General features: G+C 44.1%; 1 long non-coding RNA gene and 1 pseudogene across 1 annotated transcript in view; one reads left to right on the top strand and one right to left on the bottom strand.

Moving 5' to 3' along the window:
• LOC147711790 (uncharacterized) overlaps positions 1-15,984 on the top strand; it is a 51,293-nt pseudogene extending 35,309 nt beyond the window's left edge.
• The window catches only part of LOC147711789 (uncharacterized), a 411,006-nt gene that overhangs the window by 306,356 nt on the left and 88,427 nt on the right, over positions 1-16,223 (bottom strand). The window lies entirely within an intron of this gene.

Below are 16,223 nucleotides of genomic sequence, written 5' to 3'. Positions count from 1 at the left end.
GACGTGCGAATACTGTGTTACAAAAACTAGTCTATCTAGGGTCGCATCCTGTCTCTTATTGGGTTTGTCCTGGTCTAATAGGCTGTCTCGATCATAAAAGCGTGCACGTTTAAGTGCATTCTTAATGAGTTTGTTGGGATAACCCCTTGCTTTTAGTTTGTTTTTGGTATTTTCGGCGTGTTTATAAAAGTCATCAAGATTCCCCCCCCTGTGGCCTCCCCGCCATGCTTTTAGAAAAACCGTCCTATGTGGAATCTATGATGTAAAATTGGGTCACCTATGAATGTTTTAAAAAATGACCCTTCTCTGAATAAATAGCTGTACTTGTTTTTAATGTTGTCATGATTTCAACGCACTTGGGGACAGTGTAAGACAGATCTGTTAATAATTTTCCAATGTTGATAAATTTTGTGGCCCAATTTAGAGCGGTAATAGCAAAGAACCAGTGTCAGATTTTTGCTTCCTATAAAAAAAGATCATTCTTTTGAAAAGTATATGTGTAACCATAGAAAATAGACAGATTTACGTCCAGAATCTATGATTCCTATGCTATCAATAATGAGTCTAGCGACAATGTAGAAAATGAATTGTGAATAATTTGTGTTTTTTCCACACATCACCAATAGTTTTGCAACTAGTTTACTGCATTAAAATTGATCTTAATTATTTTTATGATATCTACTTCTAGGGCGATTGTATACACCCCCTGTGCTTGGCAGACAATTCACATGTCTTGATAAAGGTGGTCATAATAAGGAAACATCACCGAAACGCGTCGACGCAACTAAAAGTGTATAATTCAAGTCTCCAACACTACAATTGATACGCTGAGGTGGTAGCGATACAATACTGGTGTTACCAGATCGTAGCAAGAATATACAAATCTGTATCCAACAATTTTATGTTGTAACTGTTCTGTCTGCTTGTAATTGCGCAGGTTGCAATTAACTGTACTGTCTCAATTTTACTTTTGTTTTAGACTAAGGATCTAGTTTAGGTATCCCTATTAACTGTTATTTTTTAATGTATTCAAAATAAATGAATTTTTTACTTTCCCTATGCATTTGTTGTATGTAATTCTCATGTCATAAGGTTTGTTATTTTAAACCTGTACTAAGTTGTGCCTTAAGGGAACTCCCTCTCTCTCACTTAGGTTTAATAACCCCATTTCCCTTGGCTTATTTAAGGGGTACCTCTCTGTCTTTTACACCAAATAGGGGGTCCCCCTTCCTCTTTTTCTGAAATTCACTCTTGACGCTTAAATCCTTCAAGGATTTCGATCTCTTGTAGGTGATCTCAGGATTCTTCTTGATTTTAGAGTCTAACACCGGATCACTTTTTATCAAGTGCCAGTGTCGATTCAAAATAGACCTGATCTCTTTGTGTTTCATATTAAAGGTGATTATGAATCTAGAAGAGTCCTGATCATTCTGATCACTTCTCTTTTGTTGACGTTTCTTTGTTCTATAAGGTTCGAACAATATTTTATGTTTTTCTAGATTTCTAGCCTTAGTTGATGCACCTTTTAAAGCCTCAGGCAAATAACCTCTCTGGGTGAACCTCTGTGTCATTTCATTTTCAACGTTCTCGAATTCCCCCTGTTCACAGTAGTATTCCCAGAATGGTATACTCCTAATTAACGCAGCAGGCTGAGCACTTGCCGCATGAAGAACTGAATTCCCAGCGGTAGCTTTGCGAAATACGGATGTTTCCAGTTTACCATTCCAGTTTACCATCACAGGGCCTGATCCGGATATCAAGAAAATCTATGGATAATCTGCTATGGTGCCCCACAAATTCCAGATTTAGGGAATTATTGTTTAGATCCTTGATGAACAACTCGATCTCGATCTCCGTGCCCTGCCACAACTCGAAGACGTCATCAATAAATCGGACCCATAGCAGAACATGTCCAGCCCATTGTTCCAGGAGACTGCCTCCGAGCACCTGTTCCTCCCATCTGCTGAGATGTAAATTGGCATAACTTGGGGCAAAACAGGTGCCCATCGCAGTCCCCTGCTCCTGTACATAGTAGTCATCACCAAAGAGAAAAATATTCTTAGTCAGGCACCATTCCATTAATTCTCAGATCATTTTGTTCTGATTCACAAATCGTACCGGTCTTCTACTTAAAAAATATTTGGATGCTCTTAGGGCATCTACATGTCTTATACTAGTATAAAGTGTAGATATATCAAGTGTCAACATTGCCATACTTTCTTCATACCAGCAAATGTCAAGAATACATTTTAAAAAGTCAGTAGAGTCCTTAATATACGAGGGAAGTGTTCTCACGATTGGGTTAAGGAAATATAGAGCTCCTCACAAAGTCTTTGGATTCCATGGAGTTCGCCAGGGCAAAGATTAGCTGCATGTCATCAGCATAATTGAAGATCTTTACCCCCGTCTGCCGAAGACTAGAAATCAAAGGTTGTATATATATATATATATTTATATATATTGAAAAGAATCGACTCAAAGCTATCCTTTTGGATTTAAACGGAGAGAGCCACACCGACTGTTTGCGGTCCTCTAAAAAGGATCTGAACCAGTCAAGTGCTGAACCCCCGAGACCCACTGCCGCGATCCGGTCCAGCAAAATTTTTATGGTCATGGGGTCAAATGCCGCAGACAGGTCGAGGAGGATCAGAGCCTGAGTGCAATCAGTGTCAGCCTGTCCTTTGAGGTCATCCATAACAGATAGAATCAGAGATTTAGTGGAATGCGCTGGACGAAAGCCTGCCTGATGGGTGTCCTAGAACTTGGTGGCTTCCAAGAAGGAACCAAGATAGGTGGCTACATGAGTCTCCAGCACTTTAGCTGGGAACAGAAGAAGTGAGATGGGTCTATAGTTCTCCAGTTTTTTTGGATCTAAGTCTTGTTTATTTTTTTGTGGGATGACCAGTGCCTGTTTGAAAGCTGGCGGTACACTACTGTGGGACAGTGAGAGATTAGGAAACTTAAGAAAAGTATAAGAGAAGGACCGATAGATTACTTTCAGAATGTTGATGCGGCAATCCTTCTTGGGGGAGCCAGATTTAACCTTTGCTACAAGATCCAGAAGGCGTTTCCTATCTAGCATAGGAAAGGTGTTGAGGGAGAACGAATTGGAATAGACCATACTGTCTATGGTTCTACTGTTATTAGGGTCGATGAAGTTTTGGATTTGTTTTATTTTTTCCACAAAGAAGGAGTTCAGGTCATTACAGAGTTCTTGGCTGGTCGTGAAAGGTGGGGTCACGCGACTCAAATTAGACAGTTATTTCACAATCCTAAAGATTTCTTTAGAATCATTGTCAGAGTCGAGTACCCTATTAGAGAAGCAGGCTCTCTTAGCCTTCAGAATGGCAACTTTGTATGTTTGCAAAATTGCAGTATAGATTGTTTTGTCTTCTGCTATATTTAAGTTTTTCGCCATTTCCGCTCGGCTTTCCGTGTATGAAGTTTAAGTATTTTCAAGTCCTTATTAAACCATTTTGATGCTTCGTGTTGCCTAGAGGTTGAACTTTTAGTCTGTAAAGGAGCATGGAGGCTAAAGGCCTTCCTATGCCAGTCGGTGATCCCTTTTTCCCAGTTATCAGTTATCTGACTCTCCTTCAAGGGCAGGCTGCTCACAGGAAAGAGTATTCACTAGTTCTTTCAGGTGAACCCAGTTCCAATTTCTGAAGGTTTTTCTGGAAAGAGAGGGGTTTATGAATAGTGGTAGAGCATATGCAGCTTGAAACTAATGGTATAATGATCTGACCATGCACATGGTTGATCTAACAAGTTATGCAGAGTGACATTGATGGACCACACTTGGTCTAGAGTATGGCCTTTGATGTGCGTGGGGGTGTGGATGTGTTGAGTAAGATTGAGGCAGGCAAGGGACTCAGATAGTTCCTTAGACAGTTTTACCCCATCTGTCTCATTAGCCCAGTAGTTCAGGTCTCCTACGACCATCACTTTATCGTAGTCAGTAGTTAATGACGCAATATGACACGCTATGACTTTGGGAAAATCAGGCATCATTATAGGAGGTCTGTATAATACTACACAAATAAGAGTGCTATTATGCAGGTTTAGTTTGACTACTAAAGAGTCAACTAAGGAACTTTCAAAGTGTGGCAGAGTGGCAGAGTAGAGGCAGATAGTTATTTTTTGATGCCAGCAGCCACTTCTCCTCCTTTTGCTCCTGGTGGTCTGTCGGTGCGTAAAAGGAAGTAGTTATCAGGAAGGGCTGCCAGAATATCAGGGGCGATTCCTCTGCGAGCCAAGCTTCAGTCAGTACAAGCATATCTGGTGCCTCATTTTCCAATATGTTATATATTACTAATTTATTTTTGGCCAGAGAACTTGTGGTTAAATACATCACATTAAGATCTTTTACTGGTCATTTGTCTGTAACAGTGATAGGTGGCGCTAATTGGCTCATAGGATGTTCACCTATATTTGACGTATCGATATAGGCCGAGGGATTGGGATTTAACAGTTCCAAAGATTGCAATTTTAGTGTTAATTGATTTTTAGGTGGTCGTACCTTTTTGGCTGCCATGGCTTTCAGGCTGGCTGCTGAATAGATGTAATTTTGGGCAGAGTAACATGCCCCATCCTTGCGCGGACGGTCAGAGACGGGCTTGCCTTTGGCGCGCCGCCGGCGCGTCCGCTGCACGCGTCCACCCCACCATTGAATGAAGTAGCTGGCAGGAGCTGGGGAACCTCAAAGCTCTGCCCAACAAGCCTGAAATTAATCAAGCCAGGCAAGGAGGTGTGACCGCTACCCTCTGAACAAACGGCAACGCCGGGTCAGACCGGGGAAGCGGAGACAAGAAGAAATAAAAACAATACGGCTGTAAATTCAAAAACCAGCAGTAAAATGTATTGAATACAAAAATTTGCAAAATTCACAAGTGCAAGGCAAACAGTTAGAAAAATAGAAAGGATAGGAGGACAGGTTAAAAACAAGCAGGTTTAGAAGATCTAGGGTAATGGCAGATATGATCAACAGGAATACAGCAATTGAAGTAGAACAAAAACAACGTGCTACAGTCTGTAGGACTATTCAATATGCATGACTTGGTGAAGCCCTGTGCCACATTATACCTGCATCAGGTATGATGCAATGCAGGTATAATGTATAAAGGGTTGGCCGTTCCCACGCAACAAAGCCTCATAGGAGTGGCGCAATGAAATCCAACAGATTTCACTGCAACATTTGTAGAACGCCACTGCGTCAGTACCTTATGCCTGCCTCATGGCAGGCTTAAGGGTGACAAAGTGCCACAGGGATATGCTGGCCCCATGCATTGCTGGATTTGCATCATGCTTGTGACACAACTGCAGCAATGTGTGACTTTAACGCTGACAGATACGTCAGGATTCCAGACGTATCTGTCATTAATTGCGACATGGAGCGCCATACAGTTAATACAGCGCTTCCACGTTGTCGCAAGAAGGGCACAGTGAAGTGTTACAACGCTGTTTTGTCGCAGCAATGCAACACTTTTCATGAATGAGGCCAAGGAATGCAACCTATCTTATTGATGGTGCACATTCCTGCCCTGTAGTTTTGTTGCAGGGCAGTGCAACAACATTCCTTGCAGTGCTGTCCAGCACCAAAACCTTCTGAAATGAGGCCCCAAGTGTTTGCAGCATTTTTAAGACCAGCTAGTTTTCGGTCTTAAAAAACTGCCTCTAACTGGAGATAGAGGCAGTTTTTTTGGTTTTGTACCATACTAGGAATTCCTTGTAAACATCGCGAAGTGGGGTTAGCTGCAGTTTTTGCACAGGAACGCTGACCATCTCATTTTCATTAAGTCCCGGTAGCAGAAGTGGCAATCCTAACAATTCACGTTTACGCCGGAAAACTGCTGCTAACTGCGGTTAGCGTCAACTTGCAAATACAGCGATAAACAAAAAGCCGCCGTAACGGCAAACGTTTTACACAACAGCAGCTTTAAGTCCTTGTACATATGCCCCACAATTTGTCCGACAAAGAGGGCATTTAAAATATTTGCATGGTGTTCAAAACAGCCTTAACTTCCAGAAAAAGTGTCTATGAACACTTTGGGACTGATTCACAAAGGTAAACTTACACTTTGTGTAAATTTACGATTTTATCTAATTCACAATCTTTGCGACTGGGGAGTTACTGCATTCCTGGCGGAAAATCTGCACACAAAAAGATAAGCAGTCATAAAGATAATACTGATAAAAATCTATTGTGAATTACAAAGTAAATCGCAAACTTACACAAAAGTAGAAGTTTACCTTTATGAATCAGGCCCTATTTGTTTAAAAGTGGGTATTTGTTTCGTAAAGCGTTATCAACAATTATTTCCCAAGATAAAAGTAAAATATTACGAAGCAACGTTTTAAAATGAGAAAATGATTTTGAATTCGTATGATTTAGAATGCTAAAATGAAAAATTGTTTAACAGAATAAAGGTGTACGTTTCTGTGGCAGAAACAAAAATTGTGAACTTTTCAGCTAAGAATTGTAAATATTACATCTCCATCATCATAAGCCCCTTTATCGAGGGTACACAACGTGCCCAAGCTAGAGAGCATCAAAGCACGTCGCTGGAGTAGAAAAGGAAAGAAGAGGAAAGGCAACGACCAGAATAGTAAATAGAGGGAAGACATGTGAAGCAGTCAGGCTCAAGGGAGGCTTGTGTGCATCTAGGAAATCCCGGATGCTGGGGGCATTGCAGATGCGTTTCAGCATCTCATAACACAGCAGCAGTAAGGAGCCCTGGACCCTTGCTGTAAGTTCACCGTGGTCAGCATCACATGAAAAGGACCAAGGATGGGCCTAGCTGTAGGCAAGTATGCATCACTTCAGCACCCTTTTTGCACTGACATTTCCAGTGTAAAAGTAACACTTAAATCAAATGACCAGAGCAAAAAATCATTTAGGACTTGTCAGTCAGTACAAATGTTGGTTCAAGTCTACGCACAACGGCAGAATGGCCCTTCTATACTCTTATAGTGACTTAAATATTTGATGTTTGTACATGAGTGTTTCTTGGTATTTATACGTTAAATCCGGTTCCCCAGCTTCTACTCAGCCGGAAGGGATTGTCGATTTTCCTTTAGGTGTGTTTTCGTGCCTTTAAATAAATAAAGACATATGCAACAACCTTGCTTCAGGGCTGGTGGAAATCTGCCTGGTACCGGTGCTAAATTGCTCGGCAACAATGTAACTCTGCCCACGATATTACAGTATGCAAAAGAGCCATATGTCTTGAAATAAATAGGCTAGTATAAATACATACTAACCACGTGCAGTTCTTTATTTATTTCTTCCACAGAGCAGGCGTATTTTGGTGTAAATGCGAACAATCAGAAATGAATAACACGTGGAAACAGTACCATTCCTCATTCACAAGGGGGTCCTGAGAGAGGCATTGCTTTCTCTTCAGACAACCTGGGGCCTCATTCATGAGGCCTTGCGTCACTTTTACGGTGCCGGTGCGTCACTTTTTGTGACGCACCAGTGGCGTAAAAAATGCGCCTTGTTCGCCATATTTACAAAGTGATGCATCTAGATAGATGCGTCACTTTGTAAACCCCTGCGCCACATTATACCTGCGCCAGGTATAATGTATGCAAGGGGGCGTATTGACGCAAGAAAGGGTCGTAGAAGTGACGCAGTGAAATCTATGAGATTTCACTGAGTCACTTCTAGGTTGCCGTTGCGTCAAAATCTTGCGCCTGCCTCACAGCAGGCGTAAGACTGACGCAGGACCTTTCACATGGGGCTTGCCCCATGTGAAAGGACGCATTGCTGGAGTTGCGTCACTTTTGTGACACACTCCAGCAATGCGTCACTTTTGCGCTTACAGATACGTCAGAAATACTGACGTATCTGTAACTCCTTGCGCAATGATGCGTCATAAGGTAAATATGACGCATCATTGGTGTCGCAAGGAGGGCGCAATGAAAAGTGACGCATCACTGTTTTCACGCAGCGATGCGTCACTTTTCATAAATGAGGCCCCTGGACTGGATCTGAGTAGAAGAACCACTGAGACATGTGTATGAAATATATTTGTATCTGACATTAAGCTTGAGGGGCGGTACAAATCACTTCAAAATGTATACTTGTAAAACATGAAAAACATTGGAGACTGTCGCATATTTAATGCTACTAAAGCTCAATTTTTCAGAAGGATGAAAGAGGATTAAATCGCTGATGTGTTTGAAAGACTGGAAGTAAATCAGTTTATGAATAGGATTTGCAAATACGGCTTTGTTGATTTGATTTCTGGTGAGTGCTATTAAACTTTAGTCGCTCATCGCATATGCCTAAGTAAATTGCTGCTGGAATTCCTTTTTATGTGATGTAAAAGCTTTAGGTTTGCTTCCTTTGTTAAGAGAGTTCGGTGTATGGTAAAATATATCTTTCAGTTTTTTTTAAAAGCTTAACTGTCCCTTTTGAAAGGCAGAGAAGACTTGTATCATCGAAAAGAAAACGATTGACAGATAAGATGCACTTTTGGATAATCAGTACTGTCTTTACTTCTCTTCAAAGCGTTTTTTATAATGAGAAGGTGCATTGTTATTTTCACTGACTTTTGTTAAATAAAGCTTTCAGGTGTTACAGATATTAATTTGCACCGGTGTTTGCCAGTGGCCAGCAACTGCATTTACTTTGAAACGCTGCTACATGTTTATAAGAGTGCACCACATGGTGGCGTTATCAGCCCATATTTTTAGCTCAGCACAAGTCTTTATTAATTAAGTGAATAAAAAAAAAAGGAAAACTCTCACTTCCAGGCTGCATCTACAGCTTAGGGGGGTTTGTAGTAGTTTAAATTGTCACACACTTTAAGTGACATAGTAGGTAATGCTGGCTCTGCAATTCGGCAGCAGAAGCAGGTGCGTTGCAGAATGCAGTAGAGTACCATATGCCCTGGCATTTATTGTTTAGCAAATTAGACTCTGGTCAATAAAGCACAAAAACAAAGGAATGTAAGGCTGCCAAAATCACATTGAAAGTTACATTGTTGTTAAGTGCAGTACTTTTTAAAATGTAATTCAAGAATTCAACTAATAATTATTGCATATTTTTTGTAAAAGGTATAAAGCGAAAATTGATACACATTCTTAGTTTGATTGAATGAGTATCAAGAATGAATCAGCATAACTGTTGATTGGTCTTCACAGTATTTCACATTTTTCGTGTGATTTTTAGCTTTTGACGTCTGTTTTCTATATCTGCTCTCAGTTCACAGAAAGGTCTGAGTCGAGGTGCATGTGGTGTCTTGGGCCCTAGGCCACATACTGCACGAATGACTACACACACTCGCAACAGTTAGGTACTGGCACGTGCGCCCGGCCCCTATTATTAGCAGGGTCACCTGACCAGTGGCGCCTGTGATGGGCGGTGTTAGTGTGGGTGTAATACAGGGTGAAACACTAAAACGTGTCCAGCAGGACACTACATCCCTCCAAAACTTTAATGGAAAAGAAGCAAATGAAAGTCCAATCTGTAAGAAAAACAAACCACAATGCACAGCACCAATAAGTTTCGTCAGGCCATCTGCTGGGCAGTGCTGGAGCTCTGGACCGTATGGCCAGGATACTTTGGTTCACCTCTGCGAGGTAGTTCGGACCGGCCTGGTCTTGTGGTGTTGGAGTCTATTTACAAAGTTCAAAACGGCGGTGCATCTGCAGTGTTGGTGGAGTCCACTTTGGAGATCTTGCAAGCGCTCAGGTTCCGGTTGATGACAAACCTACAGCTATTGAGGAGGCTCTTGGTGGGCGATTCTTCTCCTTGGAGGCGACATACTTGATGACCTTTCCAGTTCCAGATAGCCAAGCAGCTTTAGACCTGTCTCTCCCGCTTGGACTCCCCTCTCACAGGAGTTTCCTGGAGGGCCTCCCCCCGGGCTGTCATGGGACCGTGTGGACTGTGCAGGCTTTGGTTCTATTGATGCCAAAGCAGCCGGTGAAAGGTGAGTGGACGGTCGAACTGTGAAGCGTTAGGCCTGGACGCAGATCGCACTTGCTAGCTGCTCACGGTTCGTCATCCCGCAAAGCTGTCTCCAGTGACGTCTCTTCTCCCCGGTAGCTGGCTTGAACACCTTCTCCAGTGCTGGCATGAGTCCTCTGTCTTGTCGTTCTTCTCCTTTCCTTCTTGCGTGCCTGTGGTGGTTGTATGCCCTGTGGCGTCGTGCCACTGTTCTTTCTTACTTTGCAGAGTGGCATCATGCCATGCTCTTCTCCTTCGCTAATTGGCATCCAGCCAAACTCTTCTCCTCCTTCTGACCAGGTCGTGCCACCTGTCTCATGTTTGCGCCACATGGACATGTTGCTGGTCGTGTCCGGTTCTTGAGACAATCTTTACTTTGCTGCTGACATGTCGCAGGTCTGACCTGTTGGTAGGACGTGCTTCTTCTCCTTGAGGACCACTTGCAGGCCCCATCCCCTCCTCAGAGATTTTCGCGGTGCTCCTCTGCCAGGATGGCAGGTTACCTCATCACTCGAGGGTGTTATGCTAGAACCTCGAGCCTGTTCTGTCATTGCATCTGCTCTGTCTCTGTTCGGGCATTCTTGCCAGGGTTGGTCACTTCGTGTGACGTGCTCCTCGCTTGTGGTGCGACGTGGCGTCTGGCCGCGTGTCACCTGTTGTCGGAGCATATGCTGCGGTGGCAGCTTGCCATGTGGAGTGCGCAACCCCCCTCTTGCCTGTCTGGTGACTCTGTCTTGACACTCAGCTGCCATTGGACCACTGCGTGCTTCGCTGGTGCAGTGGAGATGTGGATGCTCTCCTTGCTGCATTCAGCAGTGCTTCTTCTCTGTGGAGAGGTCTCTCTCTCCTGGGTGCCTGCCTGTGCTGTCAGGCTCTCTGGTGTAGCCTTCTCCACCTCTCTGACCTTGTGCGCTCAGTCCTCTTTGTGAGTGCCCTCTTCATGTGCTTGGCGTGTCCATTTTCTGGCTTGCAGTGGTTTCTTTTCACCACTGGGGCATGTGGCGCACTTTTCTTTCTTATGGTGGCATCAGATAGCTATTGGAGTTTGCGCTGTGCTCACTTGTCTCCTTAGGAGCTTTTCGTCTTCTCTCAGGTTGACGCTTGGTGAGCTTTCGCTAGGGAAAACAGATCTCTAGCTGCCGGCTGTGACAGCAGTGCTTGCTGGCGTGAGCAGTCTGTGTGCAAAAAGCATAGAAGCAAGCAAACAAGATGTATAACCTCAGAGAGAGTAATGCCACCTCACTGTCAGAAATATAGCAAAGCACTTATAACCATTCCAACAAACCAACTTTATTCAAGAGGACAACACTCCAAGGAACCCCCCACATTGCATCCATCCTGACATTGAAAAAAACCTAACTAAATGTGGGTATCATACTGCTTATTCATAGGCCAGCATGGCCGCGGAACAATATAACATAGTGGTGTAGCAGAGTCATCCAGAAACTAACATTGCTCACATTTATACTGTGAAGTTAAAACAAGCATTAATTCAACACGTAGGGTAAAGACCAGTCTCACTGTAAGCCCTTGCGAGAACAAAAGTATATATAGTAAAACTCACATGCAGATTACTGCTCATCACAAATAAACGGGAGACATGCTAACACATTGCACCGTTGAAGACTGAGTCATTGAAATCAAGACTCTCTATGACATCAGTAAGTGCAATGGTTGCTAAAAGTAGCCTGTGGAGAGAAAATATATGATATTCCATGGTACAGTGCCCTCTTGGTATCCCTATTTAAGTTGAGATCTAGTTTTCTCTCTATGCCTAGTCAAAGTAATGTCTCCAGGCTAGTACATCAGTGAATCTCTCCCTGTCACAAATTCCAGCCTTTGCATTTCAAGCATTGATGATTCCATGACAGGAATGGAGGTCACACTTTTACAGCAGCAATTGAGATGCCTCATTTCAATGAGCTGGTGTCTAAGAGGTATCCATAGCAGATGAGACAAGTGCTACCAGAAACTCCTGTAGGATTCTGGCTCCTAGAACTGGCTCATTGAACCGTTTATATCAAACGTCGATTTTAATGAGCATACAATAGTCCGAACCTGATATTCCAATTCTGAAGCGTATGGTGAAGGGTGAAAATGTTTTTCTATTTATACTTGTCTTTTGTGCGAAATTAGCTAAACTAAATGTGAAGGATCTTGTGAAAGAGTGGGTCATTTTACTTCTTGGAAAATTAGCTATTTCGTTTCTTGGTGAAGCAAAAAACAAGATATGATAGACCTCCTGAATCAGATTTCCCAGGAGTAGATCCGAGCACCCTCTGGAGTTCGACTGGACAATCAGAGATATGCTGTATGAACTCTGGTTGAAATGTTGTGAAAAAGAAGCAAATGATGACCTCAAGGCCTTCTAGTATGCCTGAAAACCAGATAATGTTGCAACGTCTCTGGTTCTCAATGTCGATCATCTTCTTCTAGAGATTCCAGAGTTCTTGACCCAGTCAGGGCCTCGATGTAGCTGTTTAATGTGATTTTTTATGACAGTGATTCTTCTGTTTGTTGAACCCAGAAGGGCTTGTAATTAAGCCAGAACAGTCTGTAGGGATTTCACCTTTGGAGACGTCACCACAGTATCTTCCCTGACTGACCACTTAGTACTTTTTAATGTTATTTCTCTCAGAAACGTCTCATGGGTGATCTCTTGCGTGCAGTCTGAAGAGGCCGAGAAGTCATGGTTGATTTTCAAGCAACTGCCTCCACAAAAGGATTCTCACATATGGACCTGTGCTTTAACATGAGGCAACAAGCATGAAGAAGATCACATTCAAAATGCTACAATAGATTCAGAATATGAAAGCAGTAGAGGTGCACAGTGTTGGCTGTCACCTAGAGACCAGAGGTCAAATGAATAATCATATTTGTGTAGGCAAACTAGACCTGTAAAAACCAGTATGTTAGGAGCAGCCTCCAGAAAGTCTGTAACCCTTCATTTAAGCACTACAATGGGTCCCAAGGGTGCAGGTGTAAAGCTGTACTCGCACCAGCCTAAGACTATCTCCTAAGTCTGAAAAGCAGAAAACTCACATTGAGTAGAACACAGTACCATGAGAAGCAGGGTATTCATAAAGCATTCCGCAGCAAGACAGAGATAGATCCAAAGTTTTTCCTTCCTGAATGTAGCACAGGGACATCTGATGAAGCGATCAGATTTCCTCCTTTACCCTTAAGTGTTGAATACGCCAGGCATGACCCAGAACTACGCGCTGTGGGTGCCTACCGTAATCTGGCTTTGATTGCCCTCAAGGACCCACCAGTGCAGGTGTCCCGCATTCCCTATACAGTCACATAATACAAGAGGTTGAGTTTAGGAGAGTGGTGAGCAGTCCTCAGTCAACACTGGTGGCAGCTACTCCCCGCTTGGCGCTGAGCCTGTACTCTTAAGGCAGTGACTCTGGGCTTAACGTGATTACCCTCGAGGCACCCGAGTCTTTACTTGATAATTTTATGTAGCGTGATTTGCACTTCTCCTTATCTTTTAATATTGCTCGTGTTTACTAATTGTGTATTTTAGACGCACGCTGTTTACGATTTCTTACCTGCACACACCAGGGATATTAGCGCATTCACAGGGCTGCTCTACCCCCTGACGCTACCGGCACTGCAAAAAATCGCGATGTTGGAGGGCGGGGCAGGGGCGGTACCTCACGGAGTGACGAGCGGTTAGCGCTCTACACCTCCGCTTCCTGCAGGGCTATTTAGGCGGAGAGGAGGATGGCGTTTTTGCGGTTAGAGTTGGTGGCAGCTACTCCCCGCTTGGCGCTGAGCCTGTACTCTTAAGGCAATTACTCTGGGCTTAACGTGATTACCCTCGAGGCACCCGAGTCTTTACTTGATAATTTTATGTAGCGTGATTTGCACTTCTCCTTATCTTGTAATATTGCTCGTGTTTAGTAATTGTGCATTTTAGACGCACGCTGTTTACGATTTCTTACCTGCACACACTAGGGATATTAGCGCATTCATTGGGCTGCTCTACCCCCTGACGCTACCGGCACTGCAACCAATCGCGGTGTTGGAGGGCGGGGCAGGGGCGGTACCTCACGGAGTGATGAGCGGTTAGCGCTCTACACCTCCGCTTCCTGCAGGGCTATTTAGGCAGCGAGGAGGACGGCGTTTTTGCGGTTAGAGTTGGTGGCAGCTACTCCCCGCTTGGCGCTGAGCCTGTACTCTTAAGGCAGTGACTCTGGGCTTAACGTGATTACCCTCGAGGCACCCGAGTCTTTACTTGATAATTTATGTAGCGTGATTTGCACTTCTCCTTATCTTGTAATATTGCTCGTGTTTAGTAATTGTGCATTTTAGACGCACGCTGTTTACGATTTCTTACCTGCACACACTAGGGATATTAGCGCATTCACTGGGCTGCTCTACCCCCTGACGCTACCGGCACTGCAACCAATCGCGGTGTTGGAGGGCGGGGCAGGGGCGGTACCTCACGGAGTGACGAGCGGTTAGCGCTCTACACCTCCGCTTCCTGCAGGGCTATTTAGGCAGCGAGGAGGACGGCGTTTTTGCAGTTAGAGTTGGTGGCAGCTACTCCCCGCTTGGCGCTGAGCCTGTACTCTTAAGGCAGTGACTCTGGGCTTAACGTGAATACCCTCGAGGCACCCGAGTCTTTACTTGATAATTTTATGTAGCGTGATTTGCACTTCTCCTTATCTTTTAATATTGCTCGTGTTTACTAATTGTGTATTTTAGACGCATGCTGTTTACGATTTCTTACCTGCACACACCAGGGATATTAGCGCATTCACAGGGCTGCTCTACCCCCTGACGCTACCGGCACTGCAACCAATCGCGGTGTTGGAGGGCGGGGCAGGGGCGGTACCTCACGGAGTGACGAGCGGTTAGCGCTCTACACCTCCGCTTCCTGCAGGGCTATTTAGCCCCTCATCGGGTACTGCGTGCAGCGTTGGCGCGCAGGGTGGCGCCTCATCCAGCGCCGAAGACGAGCCAAAGACTAGCCCGTCTGTGCCCGTCCGGGCCAGGCCGGGACATGGGGCAGGATACTCTGGTCCAGGTATGCTATCTGCTGATCAAATAAGGTCCCTCCGCCCTAGTAGACATAGGAAATGTACTACCTTACAGCCATCACTATCAGGCCCACAATCCTGTGTACATTGCGCCTTAACTTTGACCAACATCCAGCCATATCCTATGGTTAAAAACAGCCACAGCAGAACAGCACCTCTTCTAGACAAAAGTTACCATGATTACACATTCTATACTGTTAATTGCAGATCACTACCCCAGCACAAATTAGACATATTTCATCTTTTAACTGAGGAAAAACCAAGTGCTGTGTTCTTGACAGAGACCTGGCTCCACGATAGTGCAGGGCCAGACGTAGCGGCCTCCCTGCCTTCAACATACGCTATTGTTAGAATAGACCGAGTGGGACAAGTTGGGGGGGGGGGATTGCAGTGATCTACAATAGAGACCTGAAATGTAATCTTGAGTCTGTTGACATACCGGACTGTAAGGCAGCATTTTTCAAAATTTCTCTGAACTCTAATTTTATGTTCTCTGGCTTTCTAGTCTATCGGCCACCTGGAAATGGTAATTCCTGGGCTGCTAATTTCGCTAATTTTATCTCGCCATATTATCTCAATGCCCAAAATTTCACCGTATTGGGAGACTTGAATCTTCATCTAGAGGATGAATCTAATGTCGTCGGTATGAACCTGTTAGAGGATCTTGCCGCTTTTAACATGACGCTGCGTAATAAGGGCCCTACCCACAAAGCTGGCCACTTGTTAGATCCTGTCATATCTAATATGCCGGAACTTAAATGGTTAAAAACCGACCCTATTCTCTGGTCAGACCATTTCCTAACACTCTTTAGCATCTCCCTTAGAGTACCCACACGCCTGGTCCTGGCTCGACCACGGGCTCTCATGAGAAACTGGAAAAAGCTAGACATGGTTGAGCTTCACTCTGCCCTGAAGAAAAAAATCCCTGTCTTGGACAGTGATATGGAAAATAATGCACTTGTGACCCAAAAATGACTGGAGAATGCAGTCGATGCCTGCTTGCCTCTAACTCGTTGTGGAGGGAACATGCACCGCCCACCTGCTCCTTGGTATACCGAGTGTCTTAGACAAGAAAAATCTAAGTGTAAGGCGCTCGAAAGGCAATGGCGCAAACAATATGATCCTAGGAAAAGAGAGATCTACCGTAAAGCTAGTAATATTTACCACTCTGCATGTACAAAAGCCAAAGCCTATTATGTGACTAAGACTATTAA

The sequence above is a fragment of the Lissotriton vulgaris genome, chromosome 5 (genome assembly GCF_964263255.1).
Source record: "Lissotriton vulgaris chromosome 5, aLisVul1.2, whole genome shotgun sequence".
Lineage (NCBI taxonomy): Eukaryota > Metazoa > Chordata > Amphibia > Caudata > Salamandridae > Lissotriton > Lissotriton vulgaris.
The sequence above is the reverse complement of the archived record's forward strand: the minus strand, read 5'-3'. Positions and strand labels throughout refer to the sequence as shown.